The following is a 22,339-nucleotide window of genomic DNA, read 5'->3' on the forward strand; positions in this document are numbered from 1 at the left end:
TTGCAGGTTTGCTCAGAGGTTTGCCGCGCTGCCGCTCAGGTTCCGGGGTGTGTGGCCGGAACGCGCAATGGTGAGAGGTGTGCCCATCTCCTTGAAATACTGGAGAAATGACCCCTTAAACCTCAATAGCTAAGAACTGTAAATTTCACTGCTCTCCGGGACTTGGTTTCCGACTTGGGGAGCCTCTGAGTTCATCAGCGGAGCCTGTTCCTTCTGGCGCCATCATTTTTTTAAAGCCTCTTTATTATTTTCACCTTTTCCAAGTTATTAAATATTCTCATGGCGAAAAATAACTCTTCAGGTCCCTGCGAGGACGAGTAGAGACCGAATGGGTCGGAGCTAGGTTTTCTGGGGTTGCCTACAGGGGAAAAGAGGTGTTAGCATAATCCTCTCCAGCGTGGAGCTGGGATCCAGCCACCTGCACCTTGAGGCACGGTCCCCTGGAGAGAGGACTGTATACAAAGGTGCCTATGCTGGAGGCTGTGTTCTCGTGGGCAGGCCTCCGAGCAGCGCGGGGGTCCAGGCAGGACCAGGGGTGGTGATCCAATTTCAGCTGCAAGTGACTGCAGGTCTGTTTGTCTAGGTCTCATGGGGTTTTCTGGTAACCTCATTTTGTCCAGCGCTGTCTTGTAAGGATAGGTTGAAAAGGAAAATGATGATGTCTGTCTGTCTGCCTCGTACAGTGAATTCATCTAATCTGCAAGAAGAGGGGCATGTGGTGGATGGTGACACTGGGAGGTAGGGGCAGGCATCACAGGTTTTCTCATTTTATGGCCTCAGAAGCCCTCTTGGGTTTTATCCCAGCCATTGTGCTGATGAAGAAACCGTTCGAAGGGTGCTCAGCGACTGGCCCAGCTCAGTCTTGTGCTGCGACCTACACCCTGGTTCCCTGCCTCTCGGCTTTGTAGTCTGCGTTGACCAGCTGTTCCTGACCGCACAATGCTCAGCCACAACGCAGACCACCGCGCCAGCCCGTGGCGGGTAAGAAAACCCCACCCGGATGGCTGTGACGGTCACCACCAATGTCAGCCGCATGTGGGTGAGTGAGGCCTCAGAGAAACACTTGTGGCCGCGACAGCAGCCATTTCTGCCCGAAGCCGGGAGGTCATCCGGTGTGATTTGGGAATGGTGTAGCTGAAATCCCAGATAGTTATCATAAAACCTCTACGCCTGAATGGGATTATTACTAGAGTGGTCACATAGTTTATTACCTGACTGTAGATACTTTTTGAGAGTGAAATGCTGGCCAAAGCAGGACCGCCCGACGCCCAAGATGGTAGCGATCTTACTTCGCATCTATCCATCATGCTTATAGAATCTCCATCGACTCTTGAAAGGACTAAAACCAAACGTTAGTGAAAAATGGAAAAAACCCGAGATTTATAACAAGAGGGGAAGCAGCAAGTAAATTTTACCTAATCTACTTGAGGGTGTATTATGCAGCAATCACATTATAGTTAGGAGGATTATATAGCAAAATGAAAATATTTATGATCTACATAATAATTTCAAGTGAGAAAGCAGAGCAAAATTTTATCCACACTGTGGCTACAACAACATAAAACTATGCATAAGACAAAAGAGGAGTTGGAGAAAAATTTATGGTAACAATTATGACCAGTCCAAACATTTGCTTCAGTGACAGCATGGTAGGGAGGTGCAGGGGTTGGAGGAGAACCCGTACGGTTTGTAAACCTCCCTCACTCTCTTATCTCAGAAGATTCCAGAAAGTTCTACCACTCCAGAGAAATGTATGGGTGAATGGGTACATACTCAGCCCAGGAATGTGTAGAGGTTGCCTTTTGTTGATATAGCTATTTTTTTATGTGATTCTCAAATATTCTGAAAAGGAATATATTGCAATTATAATGAAAAATTGTTAACAAATTTAAAAATTAGCTTATGGGATAAGTTTACATTGAGACAGTCAAATTGGGAGCATTGAGTTAAATAAAATAATCTCTAAGGCAGTTGTGAGTCTCTTGCTTCTCTGTTCTCAAGTAGTGATGGGTGGGGAAGGGGATACTTCGGGAATGTCTGCAGAAAGAGCCTTGCCAATCCGCCATAGAAGGAAGAGAGGGAGGAACGGAAGCTGGTTGTCTTGGTCACTGATCTTCTGGGAAAGGCACTGTCCCTGCCAATGACTCTCCCATGAGCATCTGAATCAATAGTCCAAGGGTCCGCTTTCTCCAGTCGCAGTTTTTCTAAAGAAATGACAAAGTGGGGTGTCCCCCTTTATTCTTTGTCTCAGAGGACTACACCCCAGTTTGTCTATTTCTTCTTGAGTTCCAGTCCTGTAATCACAAAGGCATCAACCAGACCACCTCAAGACACCTGCCCCCAACACATACTCACTGTTCATGCTCTAACATGAACAAGATGCTATCTTGTAAGATACTATCTTAACAAGATAAGATTACAAATAAGATTAAGGTAAGATTACTATCAAAACTCAAAAACATTTCCTTCCAGAAGAACTCACTCCAAGGCGGCGTAGGGTGGGTCTCTGATGTCAGCAGCTCACACGACAAATCGATGCCGCTCACTTACGGATCATGAAAGCTAGCCTTTAGATGCCCTCGCCACATCGCAAGGGCCACCCCGACCGCTAACATGTATTTACTTAATGTTCATTCCATTGGTACCTACTAAGTAGGTGCTGTGTTTATTTCCCCTTTATGGTGAGTAAATCGAGAGACACTGAGGTCTCAATCAATCTGATGTAACAGCAGGACATTGGGTTAGAAGATAAGGGCCCAATGAGGGTTCCTCCTGGTGAGTGGGCAGACTCACTTCAGAGGCCGCAACTGCTCTGGGCCGGGGCAGGGGGGCTTTGAAGCCCAGGGCTGGTGGTTCCATCTAGACGCTCCTACCCCAGCTAGAGCAGGAGGAGCTCCCTTGGGATGGCTCAGGGGTATAATTCAGGTGTCATTCAGGCCACATAGCCTGCAAAACAAATTCCTGATCATCCTGGAGCGTCTTCAGGTGACATCTATACATTCCTTTTTGGGTGATAAACTCTGCAGTTGGTAAGCGAGGACTCTTGACTTCTATAACGGATCTGAAGGTGACGGCCAGGCTTGGAACGGTGTCCCCACAGAGCACGTGTTCTGGGAGCGTGCTTCACGATTCGCTCTCCCTCACTCTTAACTCACGGGGCCCTCGCACTGCTCTGTTTTCAAAACTTTTCTTCAGGGACCAACTCGGCTTGCCATTTTTCTATCCAAACCTAACTCAGGATGGTATGTGGGTTTTACATCCTCACCAACTTGGACCAATGCGTAGAAGCTGCGGTGCTCTGATGAGGGCTAGCGTCGGGCTTGGAGAAAGTGGCCATCAGTTACGCTTGTCTGCCGCAAGTGCCCAGCGGGCGGCCTTCTGAGTACCAGGCTGTCTGACTTAACTTCAAGAATTCTGGAAGAAAAGGCCTTGGTTAAACGAATTCATATGAAATTTTAAGCAATGCGTAGTTCTCTAGAAGGACTGATGATTTAAAAGAGTGTCTTGCATTAGTTAGAACACTGGTTAAATTGCTTTAACAAGAAGTAATCCGGAGGCTCAAATAAGAAGTTAATTTCTTTTGTATGTAACGGGACAGACAGGGCTGTTGCCACACGGCTTTCTTGGTGGTTTCAGTTGCTGTCTTCTGCTGGTTCTGGAAATGACTGTCCTTAAATGCCCTGGAGGTTAGATACACCACCTTTCCTCATACATGCCGCACCTGACTCCAAGGGATCTTGGGAGGAGCTCATCCTGGGCAGCATTTGCCAGTTCCCACTCACTAGAAGGAAACAGGGAGGTCTGGACCCCGGGAGTCACTTAGGAATCCTCACCACGTGTACTTTGCTAGTAAAGTTCTTAAAGGTCAATTGAGGAGAGCGGGACTGTAGAATGAAGGGTTCTGGAACAGGCATGCAGGCAATCTTTATTTGGCATTTCCTCTAGCAATTCCCCACTCTGCCCTTTGGACTGGGACACAGGTTTCTGCCAGTACAATTTAACACCATCCTGCAATTGCTTTGGAGTATAAGATCTCTCCTCTTGGATCCAACATGGCACGTGTCCCCTCAGGGTGAGCCAGGCCGGCTTTGGTGGCAATGAAAAGTGGTGGGTAAGTGTTGAGGACAATAGGCCCTCCCCTCACAAGTCAACTTCCTTGGGCAAGATTGTTATGTGTCTTCAGGCAAAGGAAGGCTAGCCAGTGTCCTTAACCAGGCGAGGAGAAATTACTTCTTGGGCAAGGGACACTCAAAGGATGCTAGGGTCGTAGGTTCTCAAAGCTTTCTAAGTCAGCCCAATGGACCCATTTCAGTGGTCAGGGTGCTACTTTTCCCAACTGATGCCCTAACTCTGCATAAGAGGGTTGGCAAGGCTGTGAATTCAAAGCGCTATTTAATTCTGCGACTCCAAGAATCACATTTGGGGATCGATTTTTGGCTGTACCAGTCCTGCAGCTGTAAGAGTCAAGATGGCCTTTACGCTGCCCATGGAGCATCCTGCCGGCTCTGACTCTTCTTGAGCTCAGAGTTCCCATCCTGAGGGAAAATCCTTGCGGATCTTCTCCTGTGAGCTGTCCCAGGCAGTCAGACACAGCCCTCCCGAGCACTCCCAGTGGCGTCTGCATTCTTGCCCCGGTCGATCACCAAGGGCACAGCTACTTGCTCCCTGCTCCGTGCATCCTTCATCTCAGGCCACAGAGGGTCTGGCCACAGAGTGGAGATGCTGCTGCTTTACGTACTGACCTCGGCGTGGAGCCCATCACCAGGTCCAAGCTCAGTGCTGTTTGGGAGTCTGCCCAGTGCTGGAACCTGCTCCTGGTCCTCAGCCCTGTGTTAACCAGGGTCTGATGAGGAACACAGAAACACGCTGTGTTTCCATGCAAGAGAGTCAACCCAGGTAGCTGGTGCCGAAATGCTTCAGAAACAAAAGAAGAAAGGAGGTGCCAAAGGAGCCAAAGGAAAGAGGGGTGTTGCCCTAAGGTGTTAACCGCTCACTTCCTGGTGTGGGAGCGCGGGGGCCACAGGTGAAGCCACTGTGGGAGATGGAAGGGCAGCAGGTGCACCGCCCCAGGGCCCCTGAGTCCACAGCCGCTTGGTCTCTGCCGTCACTGGTGACGCTGGGATCCAGCCCCGTGTCACAACGCCTTTGTTCATTTGGGACCTTGACAGTCAGGTGGTTCGGTGCCACGGCGGTCAGGGTGTGTGGCTTCCCTGCAGGCGCCGGGGAGAACCATCACCGTGGCGATCTCTGCATGGCTCCTCCTGGGCTATGCTGAGCTTCTGGGCCAGAGAAGGAAGGGTCTGAGACAGCTTTTGTAATTATGGAATACAGACTCTGCCTGGCAGTTGAAGGAAAGCTTGAGTGATGAGATGAGTCATGCATTCTTTTCTGAAGAAGAAACCTGCTTGGTGGTAAAGAGATTTCCAGAGATAATCATCTCATTTTCCCTGTCCTTTTCATCTTCGCTTGAGGCAAGGCAGCCGCTTTCTGGTTGTGTGGAAGTGTGAAATGACAGTTGATATTGTGTGTCAAGGTGGCATCTCTATTCAACGTTACCTTAAATATTCGGTCTAAATATAGGTCGGAATATAGTACTCTGAGAAAGGAAAGTCAGTTCTGCTTCCTGGCGCGGCTGAGGGGTGGTGAGTGAAATATTAGAATTAGCTGCAACTGAGAACATGTATTCTACGTATCTTATGCATTTTCGAAGCATTAGAATGTAATGGGATCTCTTGAGCCTCGTTGCTGTTTATCTTCCCAGCAGTGTAAGACAGTAAGTGCCTTCTTGCCTCACGTCAGCTTGGAAAAACACAATTAAAAATAAACCGTGCATATTTCATGCTCAGAAATAGCATCTTATTTTAAAAGGTATTTTAAATAGAGGATTAATTTACATACCGTGAAGTGCATGGGTCTTAACTGCACATCCCCGTGGGTTTTGAAAACTGTACACACCAGGGTAACTTACACCCCAGTCAAGATATGGACTAGTCCCGTCACTCCAGAAAGTTCCCTTCTGGTCCAGCCGCCCCCCCACCCCCTCCCTCCACCGGAAGCATGCTCGCTGTGACTTTGATCACCATAAAGTGGTTCACCCATGTTGTGTGTGTGTCGATAGTTCGTTTTTATCGATGAGCAGAATCCATTGTGTGAACATCCCACGATCGTTCATCTGCCTTCCCTCGGAAGGACATTTGGATTCTTGCAGTTCTGAGGGTGGTGCACAGAGCGTCGATGCACACTTACGGGCGGGTCTTCTGGGGACATGTGTCTTCACTTCTCTCTGGTCTGTGACGAGGCGTGGCAGGACTGTGTCAAAGGCTGGGCGTGTGTTTAGCTTTATAAGAATCTTCTAAATGCTTTTCCAAGTTGACTGTCCCAGTTAACACTCCCACCAGCGTAACTGCCACGAAACAAGCAACAGGCTCATCTCTGGACCAGAAATTTGGAGGAGCCCTTGGAAGACAACAGCAGATTGGAGCAGATTGTCAGAGAATGGAAAATCCACAGCACAGAAGCTCTTCTACGAAGCTTGGAGCCGTTTTAGACTGAGTGGAGATCAAGAACAAGGAGGGGTTCCCGGGAGTCACCAAGGGGCTCCTGGCTGTGTCAGCAACAGGCAGTGCTGGAAGACGTCCCCAAACTTTGGAGAAAGTGTGGGTGGAGCTAGAGACCCCAGGATGAGGGGGAGGTTGCTCCCCTGGGTGACCAGTACCAGTTGGTTCCTTCTGGAAGGATACCCCTCACCCCCAACAGTGGGAGACAAGAAACTCAGAATCAGCCTCCCTCAGGATTCGGGCAGGAATTCCCGAGGAATCACAGATTCACAGGGAATAAAACTCCACCAAACGTTTGAGAAAAAGCGACTCTAAGCAAAGAACGGACATCTGAAACAGTGCTAAAAGAGCAAAACCAGAGATTTTAATAGAGCCAGCGATTATCCTCAAGAGCAATGTGAGATAAAATTTGGTCTGCGGTCCTCCAATCGGTAGCATCTCTGAACGCGCTCTTGCGGAGGGATTGGATGTGTGTAGATGCGTTAATCCAGGAAAGCATACTTAAGTAGAAAAGCCGGTGTCCTGATCACAGCAGTCCGCACGGGTGATGCTGCCTCTCCAGAAACATGTTTCTCAGCTTCCCTTCGTGTCGAAACCCAGGCGCTGCAGGCAGGGAGGAGCAACAGGGTCTCCTAAGTCGTCAATTTATGTGGTCGTCGTTGGAGCACTGATTTCTGCCCCCCACTACCCTGTGAATTTGTTTGGTAAGCTGGGGATTGATTCTCAGTGGGTCTCAGGGGGGCGGCCAGCCTCAGCGAGCTCCCACATTGCCTGGAGCCACACGACCCCACAAACGGTAGGGCCCCATGTGGGACACACGCCACTGGTTACCCCATACCGGAATGAGTCATGACCGCTGTTTAACAGCCAAGACCAAGGCCATGCCACAGGGTCGCTGAGCTCAGATCTTTTCCTGGAGTCCGTGGCGGGGGGTTAGGGAAGGGTTGTGTCTGTGGAGTGCGACAAGAGCCCCCGACAGACAGACGGACAAATCCGCTGACTGTCGCACGCAGCTCTGGCGTGGAAGTCTTTCAAACACACGGAAAGGGCCGGAAGGGGAGGGCGACACACTCACGTCTAGCTTAACTGAGAGTAAGTGTGAACGAGGGGAAAAAGGATGGGACAAGTCAGTGTCCAACATCATGACGATTTTGATGGAAAGCAGAGGCCGTTCTGTGAGGCTGTTGCTGTCCCATCATGATTCTAGAATCCCACAGTATCCCAAAGTGCAAGAACGTTTAACTGGACGAAAGCAAGATATCGAGACGCCAGATATTGATTTCAGGAGCAAGCCGCAGTTTTGGATCTCTGCTGCTGACTCTGAATTGCCTCTATTCCGCTAAACCCATGTTTGGGTTTCATTTTGTCCTTTAGCTTGTTAAAAATGTAAATTTTAATTATAAACATTTCTGCAAGAAATGTATGTGTTTGGGCCAGATGGGTTATGTGGGTGGGCTGTTGCACACACAGGCACCATGACGGAAGAATCTATAGTAATTCATTAGAAGCAAGTGGATCCTTTTAAAAACGTCTCCGATGTCCCATTATCGTGTTTGCAAGGGTGGTGTATTTTAGTGCACAATGATACCGCGAGGACCCTTTACTCTTTGCCTGGGACGTGCATCTCTCTGTTGAAACCGGCTCTCTGAGTCAGCAAATGAGAGAAGGCCGGGCTGCTTGTCCTTGTGTGGGCGAGCGAGCAGGAGAGCGGGGCTTCCCCTTGTGGGCATGGGCGCCGCTTCCCACGTTTCTCCCTGACGCCTGGTGCTGCCCTTGCTGCTGTAGGTGGCCTTCCTCCCCCTTCCAGCACCTTCGTTTGGGCCTGGACGGCTCAGGGGCAGCAGTCACCCTCCCTGCCCTGAGGATGGTGAATTGTGAGCGGACATCCAGGCCGAACTGGCATTTAACTCTGAAAGTGTCCAAGACCTTCAAAATAGCGCCTATCCTTTCTCCACGCCCGGCGGGGCGCTATTTGCTTATTATTGTCCTGGCCTCCTTCGGTCTAGTCTAGCCGCGTCTTTCATTTTTCAGAAAATGCTCACTTGACTTCACTTCTGTCTAATAAGCTTTGACCTAGTGTTAAAATTCTGCCCTACGTCGTCCTCCACTAATGAAAGGTAACCCCTTCTCTCTGCCACAACATATTTGTCTCCAGGAAACATGTTATAGGCAGGAAAGCATTATTCTGGGCTGTGGCTGGGGTGCTCGATGCGAAGGGAATTTTAAAGAAAGGGAATGACCCTCTAAGTCTTTGGAAGGAACCAATTCTTGGCTGTTCTAAAAACGGCTGGAACTCCTCCTCCATCTCCCACTGGGATGTGGCCCAACCTGGAGGCCACTTTCATCCCAACGTGCCTGGCCTGCCGCCTGCAGAACGGTCAAAGCTTTCCTGCTGCCCTTCGCACTCAGGAGTGGGGGATGGGAGTGGGGGATGGGAGTGGGGGATGGGAGAGGCTTCTACCACCTCCCCCTGGAACCGTCGCTCTGCAACCTCATCTTTTCTGAGGATATATTCGATGTTCCTAGCACTGCTTTTTCATCTAGGCAGCAAGATGTTCCCTGAAAAGAGATTTTATTCAGAGTTAGCCTCTGCAGAATAAAAAATTAGGCAATTTTAAAAGATAGATATTGCTTCCTCCAAACAGATAACTTAAACAGATAAGCCACGAGTTGTACCCACACACACGCGCGTGCACACACACATTTTAAAAAGCAATTACCATCTGCCTGATGGAGAAGAATGGCTCTGTGGGAATTAGGTTTATTGTGTAGCTTTATAATTAGGACGCCTCTGAGCGGAGTAATATCCTTATCAGAATTCATGAACAACGCCTTATAATATTTTCTTTTTGTTTTCAAACTCATTAGATAAACACCATTTTGGTTTTTGGAAGGAAGAATTTCGAATGTTGTCCGGAAGGGCAGAGCATTGTTTTGTCCATGTATTTACATTTTTTGAGAGTCAGAGGAAATACCGGTGCTGGGGTGTGGATCGCTCTCCGGTGGTCTCAGCCGTTTCATCTCATGACATGTGTGCGTTGAACTGCCCACCTGGTCCGAGCCCCGGGGGTGTGGGCTCCAGCCCTCTAGCCCCTCCTGTTCACCTGCTGTCTCTGGGCTCCCCCCACCACCTTTCCCCATCTCTGCCCCCCCGCTCCCCTCCCCCCTTGCCCTTCTCTCTGCTGGTAATGATCTCTCCTTCACCCCGAGGGGCTCGCTCCCCGTAAGACACCCTTAGCTCACCTTCCTCAGTTTACCTGTGGCCCCTGGAGTACCGGTTACTTGGGTTATTCAGCCCCACATCCACGAGTGTGGGTCGGGGCGAGGGGAGTGCTGTGTCCCCGCTCAGCCCAAGACACACACGCACAGATCTCTCCTGTCGTGGGCTGAACCGTGTCCTCCCCACCTTCCAAATACACACCGTGAAGTCCCAGCCCTCCAGGACTTCAGACTGCGACTGTATGGGGAGCGGGGGCCTTTGTGGTAGGAATTAAGGCAAAATGAGGTCATTCGTGAGCCCCTGAGCCAGGACAACTGGTGTCCTCACAAGCAGAGGAGATTAGGCCACAGATCACACCCACGGAGTGGGGAGCATGGGGAGCCACAGGGAGAAGCTGGCCATCTCGGGGCCGAGGGAGAAGCTCTGAAGAAACCAGCCCTGTCTGTGCCAGGGTTGATCTTGGATTTCTATCCTCCAGAACTGTGAGGAGATGGCGCTTTGCTGTGGGAGTCCCAGTAAACCGGCACACTCTGCTGAAGGAGTTGCCCTTCTGCGTTTGTGCAGATCGTGGGGAGATGTGGCTGCGTATGGACCCATGTCTGCTCTAGACGGCTGTGGCTTCCGTTCTCCAACCCCCGCTCCGGCTAGTCTGGGAAGCACTGCGTTGTCAAGGCTCACTCTGAAGTCTGGAGCACGGAATGTGGTTGTCCTTGGGACGCCGTCATGTGCAGGGAAAAGGCGCCCAGTGGCCTTGGAAACTTTAGGGTATGGAACGATTTCCTGGACCATCATCTTACCCTCAGTCCTCACCACCCCTTAGACAGACGGGTACAGACACTGAACCTCTGTTCACAGGCGGCTCACTTGCTTTTTGTTTTGCTGGTACCCCTGGGGCTTCCCCTTGCTTATCCTGGGATGGGTGCTGGGACCCTCGGTGGAACCAAGTGGGACCTGGGACAGAAGAGGCAGGGGAGCAACCTGAGCCCTGTCGCTCTGCCTTCACGCCTCTGTCGGAAAGCACATCCCTTTAATGGATGGCTTGGCTTTCTTTTCCCCAAGTGAGCTACGAACTGCCCGTGACCAGGGACCTCACGTTCTCTTCTGGACCTCTCAACGCCCAGCAGAGCCCCTCGTACCCTAGATGCTCACCAAGGGCCTAGGGATTGTGCTGATGGGGGCCGTGTCCTTAGTGGAGGGTGTGAGGGGCAGAGGGGAATCTCCCACCCCGTTCCACCCCTCCCCTCCCCTCTGCTTCTCTCCTCCTCACTGCCCTCTCCTGCCTTCCCTTCCCCAACGCAGACAATGCACCCAGTGAGATAAAAAGGGTTTTTCCTCCCCTGTCCCCTCACACTGTTATTGAAGGGTGGAAGAGTTAGGCCCCCAGGGCTCTGTAAGAGAAAGCAGGGGGCCGAGGAGCATGGCCCCAGGTGGCCCAGCCGAGCTGAGCCCAGGCCCCGTTGGGTGGGGGGGTGAGGCTGGCATCTGTGGGACTCTTTGCTCCCCCTGCCCCCAGCTGGGCGAGCCCCGAGGACACATCTGGTCCAACCATGGATTTCGGAGACAGGCTCCCCAGTGGCAGGGCCTCTTGGAAAGCTTCAGGGACAGGAACAAAAGCAGTCCCGTGGGCCTCTGGTAGCTGTTCCTGAGCCCAGAGCTGCATCAGTTTTGGCGAGGACCTGCGTTCTCCCACACGTCTCCGCCGACCCTCCAGCCTGGGAACCTCTCCAAGCAAATGCAGAAGCCACCGAGGAGCCAGCTCTGGTATGGAACCCAAGTGGGCTATTTTTAAAAGTAATACACGAAAGCCGTGCCTGGGACATAGACGGAGTCCACGCGCAGAGCCGAGACTGCAAGCCGCCTCTGTCGATATTCATACGTCACAGAGTCTGAGGTCACGAGGACAGGTGAAATCTCCTTATTTAAAGGTTGCAGACTTGCTGAGTTTTATAAAACAGTAAAATTTAAAAATATTCAGATTTGGGACTTGTATTCACATATCCAGATTTGAAAATTGTGTTAAAATAGAAATACATAAGTGGAGAAATCTGGAAACTCTGCCTGAATATATTACCCTGTCTTCAAGGAGATTTCCCTGAATTGGTGGTTGAAATGTGTTTATGTATTCTTAAATGAAACTACCCCCGATCCTGTCATTTCCTGAGCCAGCTTCATCCACTCTCTGTTTCGTCTATCCTTCCCCTCCCCGTCCCTCCCTTGCTTCTTCCTTCCTTCCTTCATCTCTCTCTTTCTCTTACCGAAGAACATCTAACTTACAAATCATTAAGCCTGGAAATATCCGTGGCCCATTCTGTTGAATTTTGTCTTTGACCAGAGCACCAAGAATTTCAGATTAATTGACAAGCAACTGTTGATGGACTGTTGAGTGAGAGACCCAGAATTGGCCTAATCTTAAGGAAGTTTCTAGAAAGATACGACAGTCCTTTCTAATGTCGATTTCAGAAACATGCAGCCACCAGTCTACTTTCCTGTACAAATGCCATTAATAATATTATTAGTACATTTGTAAAGCATCTCGGGAAGCTGTATTTATTCTTAGCTTCGACTAGCTTCTGTGAGTATTGAATTCTGTGTATCTGCTCATGACCATGTGAGGCTGTCCATACTTTTCTTAGCCTTAAACTCGCATCTTTCATGCTCTGGCAAGGCTTTTTGATTTGATAAGTAGAGGCTTCTGGCGAGTAGTGTATTGGGTTGATTCTATGGACACCATCATAATTTGGGCACATTATTTAACTTCTGGAAACTTAACTTCCCTTATTAATAAAAACAAGGTAACAGCTTGCCTCCCAATGATTGCATTGAGCATTCGACATACTAAATTCTCCCAAATTCCTGGCACATATTAGGCACTCGGGCAATATTCGTGGCCACTCCTTTAGTGATCTGAAGGACATGGATGACACTCGTCTTCACCCCATTTTCATTTCAGGTGTCTAAGGCTTCATTAATTCAACCCAGGGTTTTCTGACTTTGATATTATTAACTTTCTGGGCCAAATACCTCTTTGCTGTGGGGGTGCATGTGCATTCTGGGACCCCGAGGAGCATCCTTGGTCTCTGCCCACCAGCCACAGGGAGCAGCCCTTGCCCCAGTTGTGACTACAGATGTCTCTGGATGTTGCCAGATGTTCCCTGGGGGCAAAATCACTCTGGTTTTGACTCCTGTTTTAACCTAAAAAGATTGAGCTTCTAGTTAGGGACCTTTGAGCATATAGTGAGTCCAGAGAACCCTCCAGACGCCAGGACTGCAACTCCCCACCTTGTCTCTGTGTTCACCTGTCTCAGCCCTAAGAAGGATGGGCACTTAGCACAGGAGAGACCCTGCCCAGAACTACTTTCTTAGAGACTTAGGTGAAAGCATGTGCTTTAGAGGTTGTGACTATCCCTAAGGAAGCTAATTGGTGCTGGGAATTTACCAAAATCCTTAATTCTTTTGACCATTTGAGCATAAATTTGGTGAGTATTGAATTCTATATATTTACTTGTGAACATACGAGGCTGTTCTTAAAGCCTTAAAAGAAGTCTTTTCAGAGAAATGTTGAAAGAATCTTACAAACTGTAGTTATATCAAGTGTGTTAACTCTTTTATAGTTCTTCTATAATAAAATGTCATTTGATTCAAGATACAGGTCTATCTATCAATAAATCCATCCATCCATCCATCCATCCATCTGTCCATCCATCCATCCGTCAAAGATCTTTAGGTGCAAGCTATAGTGTTGTCTTAATTATGTCTTAATCAAGTTCAGAGAGACTTATTTGTCTCCAATATTATATACTTCTAACTATCTTATATTTAGGTAATTATAAATATAATTACACTGTACAGAAATATTACAATAAATTATGATTATTTTATAATAAATAGAATAAAATAATTATGTTTAGTGCAGTTATAGCATACAATATATAATATATATCATGCAATATTATTTATATACCATATATCTACATGCATATGTTGTCATAGATGACATAATTAGATTAAGATGCTCTAGGCTTATGTTCCCCAGGAGAATGGCATTAGGCATTGCACTGGTACATGGTAGGAGGAAGGAACGCATCATTCTTGTTCTCAAGGACATTTTAATTCAGTGGAGCACAGCATATGAATTAACATAGCACATTTTTAATAAAAAAAGAAGCTTAATGTAAGAACATTATTAAATATATTTTCTTGAGGAGTAAAAATGGATTAGTAATAAAAAGGCTGTTATTTTCTTTATGAAAACCTATTTCCCTCTGTTCTTTCAGTCAGTGATTTCACTGTTCTGTTTACCCACTTAGAAGTGCTTTCATCTCTGTGATTGGAGGTTTCTCTACGTCCAGTTCCTTGCAGAATCCTACACCGGTCGGTTTCACATGACTCGTGCCTACTTTCCTTCATTACTTCTGTATTTTCAAAATTATTTCTTAACCTCCCGCTTGTCTGAAGGGTTTTCCCTACTGTGTAAAGGTTCGAGGCCAGTGGGGTGAGCTTGACCAGATGCTGGGGTTTTTAGTTAACGAAGGCACACCCGGGGTCACAGCTACCCCGGCAGGCGGTTTCGCTGGACCCCCTTCCACTCGCCGGTTCTGCTTGCTTCCCGTTTACACAAGCCATGGCTTGTGTCTGCCACCCTCATGGAGAATCTAATTCCGAAGTCCAATTACTCTCGGTTTGTTTGTGTCAGACAGGTTTGCTGTTTGTCAGTTTTGCAAGTGCGAAAACCCCTTGTTCACTTTTCATACAGCGTTTCCCCTTTCTTATCAAATGACAAGTCCCAGTGAATGGAAATGTAACGGAAAGTAACCACATACATCCCTGGAATTAGCAGACACGTTTAAAAGTCTTCCTCTCAGCCTGAGGAAGCCACAGAAAGGTTTCGTTCCCTCCCTCCTCCAGTCACTCATTCATTCATTCGTGGGACATTTGTTCAGTAGGGCAGACTGTGCTAGGATTTGTAATTGAACGAAAGTAAGAAAAGAATAGGATGTAATACTAGGACGACAGAGGTTTATAGTCTCATTCGTCTCTTTTCAACCTGGCGACACACAGACTCATCCGGGTGGGGGTGTCGGTCTGTCTTGGGGAAATCGGATGTCCACTTCCCGAGGGAAAATTAAACAGAACCTCTTGTGTAACGCTCAGCCATGGGTGGTTGTAAATCTCTCCAGGTCACTGTGCAGCCAGCCTGGGCTTGCTGGCCCGAGCAGACGAGTGGTAGACAGCCACCACTGTGCCGAGTGTCCTGGCTCAGGTGGAGCAGGCTGGCCTGGTCGAGGGAGCCCGGACCCTGCCTGGGAGCTCAGAGAGCCGGTCCTCCCGGCAGCAGGCATGAACTCATCACCCTCCTAAGGGGGAGCCTTTCCACACAGCACGCCTGCTTGCCCTTCTGTTCAGTGGCCCATCCACGGTGGTGCTACGGACAGTGCCCAAGGTGGCCCATGTGGCTGACTGTGTGGCTGCAGCAGAGCGTGGCCCAGTGTGGACAGTCTCTCCTCCAGGGCCGTATCCCGGCTCTTGGACCCCATATCCCGGCTCTTGGACCCCATATGCTGGTGCTCTCCTCCAGGGCCGTATCCCGGCTCTTGGACCCCATATGCTGGTGCTCTCCTCCAGGGCCGTATCCCGGCTCTTGGACCCCATATGCTGGTGCTCTCCTCCAGGGCCGTATCCCGGCTCTTGGACCCCATATGCTGGCTCTTGTCCCCCCAAGGGTACCTTGCTGGGCACAAGGCAGGTTCTGAGAGAGAGCCGACCCGGGTCACTTGGCAGAATAATCCTGGGAAATGCGGGTACTGACGGAGTCACCGAGAGTCACTCCTGGACCAGACTCCGGGCTTGGTGGTAAGACAGCCACAGTCACGCTGGACGGTGTCAGAAGCAATTCTCCAGGACTCACGAACCTGGCTGGGACAGGCAGCAAGCTGACCACCGCTGCCCCGATCATAGACTCCGAACAGCAACTCCACTGAGAGCCAGGACTGTGGGGTGGTGGGTCCCCGTCACCCTTGAGAAGCCTGCTTAGACGCAAAGCTAATCACAGCTTCTTCCGCCTCTGTTTTGTTTCAATCCTCTAGATTGAAAGGCTGGGCCATTAACGGCCATCATTACAGCAGATCGAGGGGGATGCACCTGCTTCGTAAAATTCACCCTTTCTAGCAGCCAGGAGGATCCAACGTAGTCCTACGTGGGTGGTTGATGGCTGTGTGCCAAGGCTTTGTCTCTTTCCTCTGTGGTCTTCCCTTAGCCCCTCTTTGGCCTTCCAAGTGTGAGTGCTTAATTGTCTCACGGCCCATGCGTGTAACCTCTCCCCGGTGAGGGCTCTTTGTAAGGGAAGAAGCCGAGCCAGGCCGATCAGCCAGAGTGCAGGGGCTGCTGAAGGAGAGAGGAGGCAGACGGCCTGTAGCGACACAAACACCCCTGGCTGGACCTGCCCGCCTGGCGCCCCTCGCTGGTCCCAGAGCCAGCCAGGAGTCACGGGCCACCCTGCGCCGTGGTCTGGCCCCCCACAGGGACCCCTCCACCTCGAACTCCAGCTGCTCAGGCCAAGTCCCCACACGCGGGCAAAACAGGCGGGCAAGCAGCGGTAAGCTTGTCATCTGCCCCGCCTGGAACACTGAGGAGTTCATCCACTTCAGAGGAGTTTTGGTTGTTTGTTTTGATTTTTGGCCTAAAATGAATTCAGCAAAATTTTGCCAGGATGAGTTTTAGGTAAATGCGCTGTGCCTCGCCGCTGTAGCCCAGCCCAATCTCAGCTCGGAAGATGGTTGGCGGAGGAGACGGCTTGGGCGCCGTGCCCCGGGCGTTGCTGGAACCAAGTGCTGTCATCTGGGTGGCTGGAAGCTACAGCTCCTGTTCTCTCCTGGTTCTGGAGGGCAGACACGTGGCCGAGGTGTTGGCCGTCTCCGGAGGGCAGACACGTGGCACCGAGGTGTTGGTGGGGCTCCGAAGCTCCATCCTCCTTGCTTCCCCCGGCTGCAGGGCCCCCGCAGTCCAGGCATGGCGAGGTTTGCAGCTGCTCTGCTCCGAGCTCCTCCCACACCCCACAGTGGCCTCCCCAGTGTCTGTCTTCACACGGCATTCCCCTTTCTTCTAGGGAAACTACTCTTCAGATTAGCACCCTCCCTTGGGGCTTCCCAGAGCTCGAGCACATCTCTAAAGAGCCTATCCACAAATAAGGTCACGTTCACAAGTACCGGGGGAAGGGCGGCAATCCAAGTTCTTGGCGGGGCCACAATGCAACCTGTAACAGCAGCTGAGAGAAAATTAGCTAGAATGCTCATAGAGAAGGCATCGGTAGGAAGCAGGAAGGGGATGGTGCCGATGGTAAAGGCCGTCCCGGGGACCATGAGCAGACCCTGTATTGTATGAATTCACTGATGATCACAAGCCTCTGTCTGCTGCTGCTGTTCCATGAAATGCCATCCCGTTGCCGTAAAAGTGCTTTTCCAGTTGTCCATATGGCATAAAGTCATGGACATCATTTAAATACCGGAATATGTTATGCCTTGATTTGCAGGGCAGAGCACGCCATCCGTCTTGCTTGAGGAGTTTGGCCGGACTGGGAGGTGGACACGGGTCAAGGGGAGCATGCCGAGAAACGAGGAGGGAGAGTGATGACTTCATCAGGGGTTTTGACCCAGGCACATGCTTCCGAGTCAGGGAGTCAGGGTCCGGCAGAACACAGGTCCTGTGTGTCCTCATTCATCTGAGGTTTGTGGGATGAGGCTCATTGCCCTCAAAGCTGTCTTCACCGAGATGACAGAGTGACTATCCCCGTGAGAGCTGTGCAGGGTCACTGTCTGCTTCACAGAAGAGAAATTCCGTATTGAGAGAAAACAGAACACGAATAATCAAATCCAGGATCTCCAATACCACAACAGCAGCAGCACTCAGACAAAGTCATACAAAGCCAAAGGGCTGGGCTTGTCTCCTGCGTTGAAAATACAAAATGCTGTGCAGAAGCAAGTTTCCCAGTGACAGGTTTGTGACACACCAGGGCTTTTTGGTTTCTCTAGGGTAGTGAAGAGCTCTCGGGTCCTGAGAAGAGCTGCGGTAATGCCAGTCTTCTAGAATTACAAGAAAAAGAGAGGGGACTGGCGGCGGCAGGTTGGGCTAGGAATGTGGCTTTTGGAACTGGTTAGACCGCCGGCACCCCCCCCCCCCCGAAACAAATTGTTTAGACGTCCTTCCCGGTACGTCCTACAAGCAGGAGTAAATTCAACCTGTGCCTGCTTGTGGAGTGGTTACCTCTGAGGCTGGCACGGAGAATTTTGCTCCTCGCTCATGACTTCAGCACCCCCAAAAGCCCACCCCCCACCTTTTCATCACACTGGAAGTTTAGGCTTCAATCTCCTTAGTTGGGGGGTGGACAAGAACATTCAGTCCACAGCATGAGGTCATTAAGGGGCTCTGATCCAATATGACTGCTGTCTGCATAAAAGGGGGAAATTTGGATTCAGGGGAGGGCACGGAGGGAGGGAGAAGATGGCCATGTACGGGCGCTGGGGAGGAACCCAGACCAGACTCCTCCCAGCACCTCCAAAGGGAGCATGGTCCTGCTCATACCTTGACCGTAGACTTCTGGTCTGCAGCCTGAGAGCAGCCTACCTCTGCCGTCTCAGCCTCCCAGTTGTCGGGACTCAGCTACGACAGCCCAGGGAAACTCAGACGCAGGGGCTGGAGGAAGACAAGGTCGGGAGCTGAGCCCTGGCCGGGCATGCCTTCCACAGGTTCAGGCTGTTTGCATGGTTGGAGCCCTCTGGTGCCCCCCTTCACGCTATGAAGCCGAGCCTCACCTCCCTGAATGACACAGTGCCCGAGCACCACGGAGGGCACGGGCATTCAACACAAAGAGGTCCTTGGTAGCAGCTGTCTTGCTGTTGCTTTCTCTGTTTCTATCAGTTGGATCTATAAAAAGACCAGCACGTCTTGAAAATCGGGAAAGCATTTGGGAGCAGCGCAGCCACCGAACCCCCCCCCCCCAAAGAAGAGTTCAGAGCGCGCCTCTGACATCACAGCCTGTAACAGTGTATAATTATACGAGATATTATTAAATTGTAAAATGTGGAGCAGGAGAAGCATGTGTTGGGAAGCTTGGTCTCCTGCGGCTGTAATCACAGCCCCTCTGCTGGGTGACATTGTATTTACAGGGAGCATGGCGTGCGGGCTCTCCCTCGCCGTTGTTGTAGTGTGAGACCGTCCGAAAACATGCCAAGGTGAAAAAGTCAGCGTCAAAGAGAACTTTCATCTTATTTGGTAGCTGATGTTTTATTCGCACTATGATGTGATAAGACGAATTGTTTGATTTTGATAAACCCCACTGAACGCTAATGATTCCTTCCTTCCTTCCTCCCTCCCTCCCTCCCTCCATTACTTCCTTCCTATTTTCTTCCGTGACTTTCTTCTGGTCTCTACAGTAGAATTTTCACACACCTCAGCAAATGATTGGTTTAGCTGAAGGAAACTGGGGTTTGAAAACAGGGTAACGACTTAGAACTTGAATCTTTGGAATTAAAACAGGTTTCTCAGCCCACACTTTGGAGCAAGGTCAGTCTGTGTGGAAGTGGGGTGGGAGGGTGGTCCTGTGCATTTAGTGGCATCCCTGTCCCCACCGGCCAGAAGCCAGCAGTAATGTGCCCTCAGCTGTGACAACCAAAAGTGTCTCCAGATGTTGCCAAATGACCCTAGCTTTGTAGGGGACAACAGTGCTCCCCGTTGAGAACACCTAAGTTTTAGGGAGGGTGCAAAGGACCACATGAGGTCAGGGGAGCTGAAGTCCAATGTCAGTGAAGTCTTAGCTGCTCCCCCGCTACCCGGGGCTACAGCGTAAGGGACATCAACTCCACACATTGTGTCCGAACAGTCCCACTTTCAGAAGTCAATCATCTCACTTATTTTCCCAGGTTTATTTGATAAAATCAAACACACAGTTATTGAAAAAGCAGAGACGGGCGCTGAATTAGTCTGCTCGGGCTGCAGGAACCACGTTTCACAGACAGCGCAGTGCAAACAATAGAGGTTTATGTTCTCATGGGGCTGGAGGCTGGATGTCTGAGGGCAGGTAGGTTTCTGCAGAGACCTCCTTCTTCAGCTTGCTGATGGCCGCTGTCCTGCAGTGGCCTTTCCTCTGTGTGGGGAGAGAGAGCTCCGATGTCTCTTTCTCTTCCTCTAAGGACGCCAGTCCTGTCGGATGAGAACCCACTCCTGTACCCATTTAGCCTTAATGAGCTCCTTAAAAGCCCCGTCCCCAAATATAGTCACGTTGAGGATTAGGGCATCAGTCTATGAATTTCAGGGACACAATTCAGTCCAAAACAAGTGCTAAGATTGTAATTCTGTCCGGAAATTTCCAAGATACAATCAGTCATAGGGAATCAGGAAAAAGAGCCCCACGCTCTGTGAATAAGGCCTGCTCTTTCCAGCCCCTGCCCACCATGGCAGCATTGATTCATATCTTGCGGGGTGCTTTCTGACCCCTTCAACGGTGGCACGTCCCCTGCTCTGGGTTTGATCATCTTGAGCCAAAACCATCCCAAATGGAACAAGCCAAAATCAAATAGCCCCATGGGTGCGAGGACAGCGTGTCCCACCTTTTCAGAGGAGGCTGCTAAAGTGGATGCAGACACACATGCTCTGCTCTCTGGAGTAGGAGGAACAGCACCGCGCATCCACCGCGTGTCTCAGCCGCTGGGCCATGCCCTGGGGATATGAGAGGGAGCCACCTCGCTGGCCGAGTCCTCCCTGGACAGAGAGGAATCAGAAGATCAGCCAAGAATCAAGAGCTGCAGACTCCTGAGTGACAGGGAGAAAAGATCTACAGAGCCAGAAGGCCCTTAACCAGGGGTTTCATCTACTTTGAGGGGGGTCACAGAGGGCTTCCTGGAAGAAGGGACGGCTGAGTCGAGGTGCTTTTAAGTAAGAATTTGCACACTTGTTTTAGAAATGTAAATGGAGGCCTTGATTTCCTCTGGGTGATTCACATTTACCAGGGCACTTTAATTACAATGAAACAGGCTACGTTAAAATGTAATTTGGGATTATTTATTTTAAAGATTTAATAAAATTGCTCTAATTATGAATGCCCTTGAATACAAAGAGGGAACATCAAGAGGGAAAAGACGACCTTCCTCCTCCTTTCTGTAGAAGTGCGGATATCACCAATGAATGAGCTCCGAAGACAGGCCGGGCCAGGGGGCTGACATTGGGAAGGCATTTCTCACCAGGGGTCATGGGTTTGCTATGACCCACAGTCCCAGGACAGGTGGGAGAACCCAAGGCTCATCTTAAGTGTCACTCAAGAGGGTGGTTCGTGAACAGCAAAGGCCCAGCCATCCCAAACTACTGGCAGAGTGAACTCACCTCTACCCCTGCCTGAGTGCCCACCGGAAGTTGTGGTCACCAGTTCCAACATGCAAGGGCTCCCCACCACCAAGCCCTCTGGGACACCCGCTGTCCATTCGGACACTGTCTGCCTGCAGACTCCAATCACAGTGCAGGTTATCGCCTGCGCTTCCGACCAACCCACTGCGGTTTGGGGGGGTCCCCTGACTGCTTCCCCAGTTCCCTTGTTAGCGCAGCTCCCAGAACTCAAAAGAATATTTTATTTACTAGATTCCTGGCTTTTTATGGAAAGACCTGACTCTAGAAAAGTCAGGTATGCTGAAGAGATGCAGAAGACCAGGTGCGAGGAGAAGGTGTGGATCTTCCCTGTCCTCTCCGGGTGCGTCCCTCCCCCCAAAGCTCCACGTGTTGACCCACCAGAAACTCTCTGAAACCTGTCCTTTTGGGGTTTTATGAATGCTTCACTGTGTAGGCACAATTGGTTAAATCATTGGCCATTGGTGATTGAACTCAGTCTCCAGCCCCTCTCCGCTTCCCAGAAGTCGGGGGATGGGACTGAACCAACCCTAGATTCCCAGGATTGACTTTGTGGACAACCAGCCCCGGCCTTAGGTGCTTTCCAAAAGTCATGTCATTGACATAAAAAAAGATACCTTAACTGTTGTCAGCATTTCAGGGAATTCCAAGGGTTGTCTGAGCTCTATGCCAGGAAGAGAGAAAGACCAAATATTTATTTCCTGTTATAAATTATAATATCACACCACCCCAATCCCATCTGTGAGATCATTCAAGGCCTGGTTGGGAGAGCAGCTCTACCCATTAGAGAATGGAGTGTGACTTCTTATCCCTTGATTCTTAACACGGGCTGCATGCACGAATTACCTGAGAAATAATAATAATAATAATAATAATAATAATAATAATAATGATAATGATAATAATAATGATAATAAAGCGATTTAACGAGAGTCTTGGAGACCTCACTAAATGACTTAATGTCCAGTCAGAACAGGGAACCCTGCTCTAGACCGACCTTCAGAGACAAATGGATATTTGGGGGCTGGATGACACAGCATTCTCCCAGGGCAGGGAGTCAAAGAAGGACTGAGGCTCAGGGCTTCTGGGCCGTTGCTGCCCATCAGAATCACCTGGAGGAGTTTTGAAAACCTCAGTGTCCACGCCATAGCCCATATTAACAGATCATAAACTCTGG

The sequence above is a fragment of the Meles meles genome, chromosome 3 (genome assembly GCF_922984935.1).
Source record: "Meles meles chromosome 3, mMelMel3.1 paternal haplotype, whole genome shotgun sequence".
NCBI lineage: Eukaryota > Metazoa > Chordata > Mammalia > Carnivora > Mustelidae > Meles > Meles meles.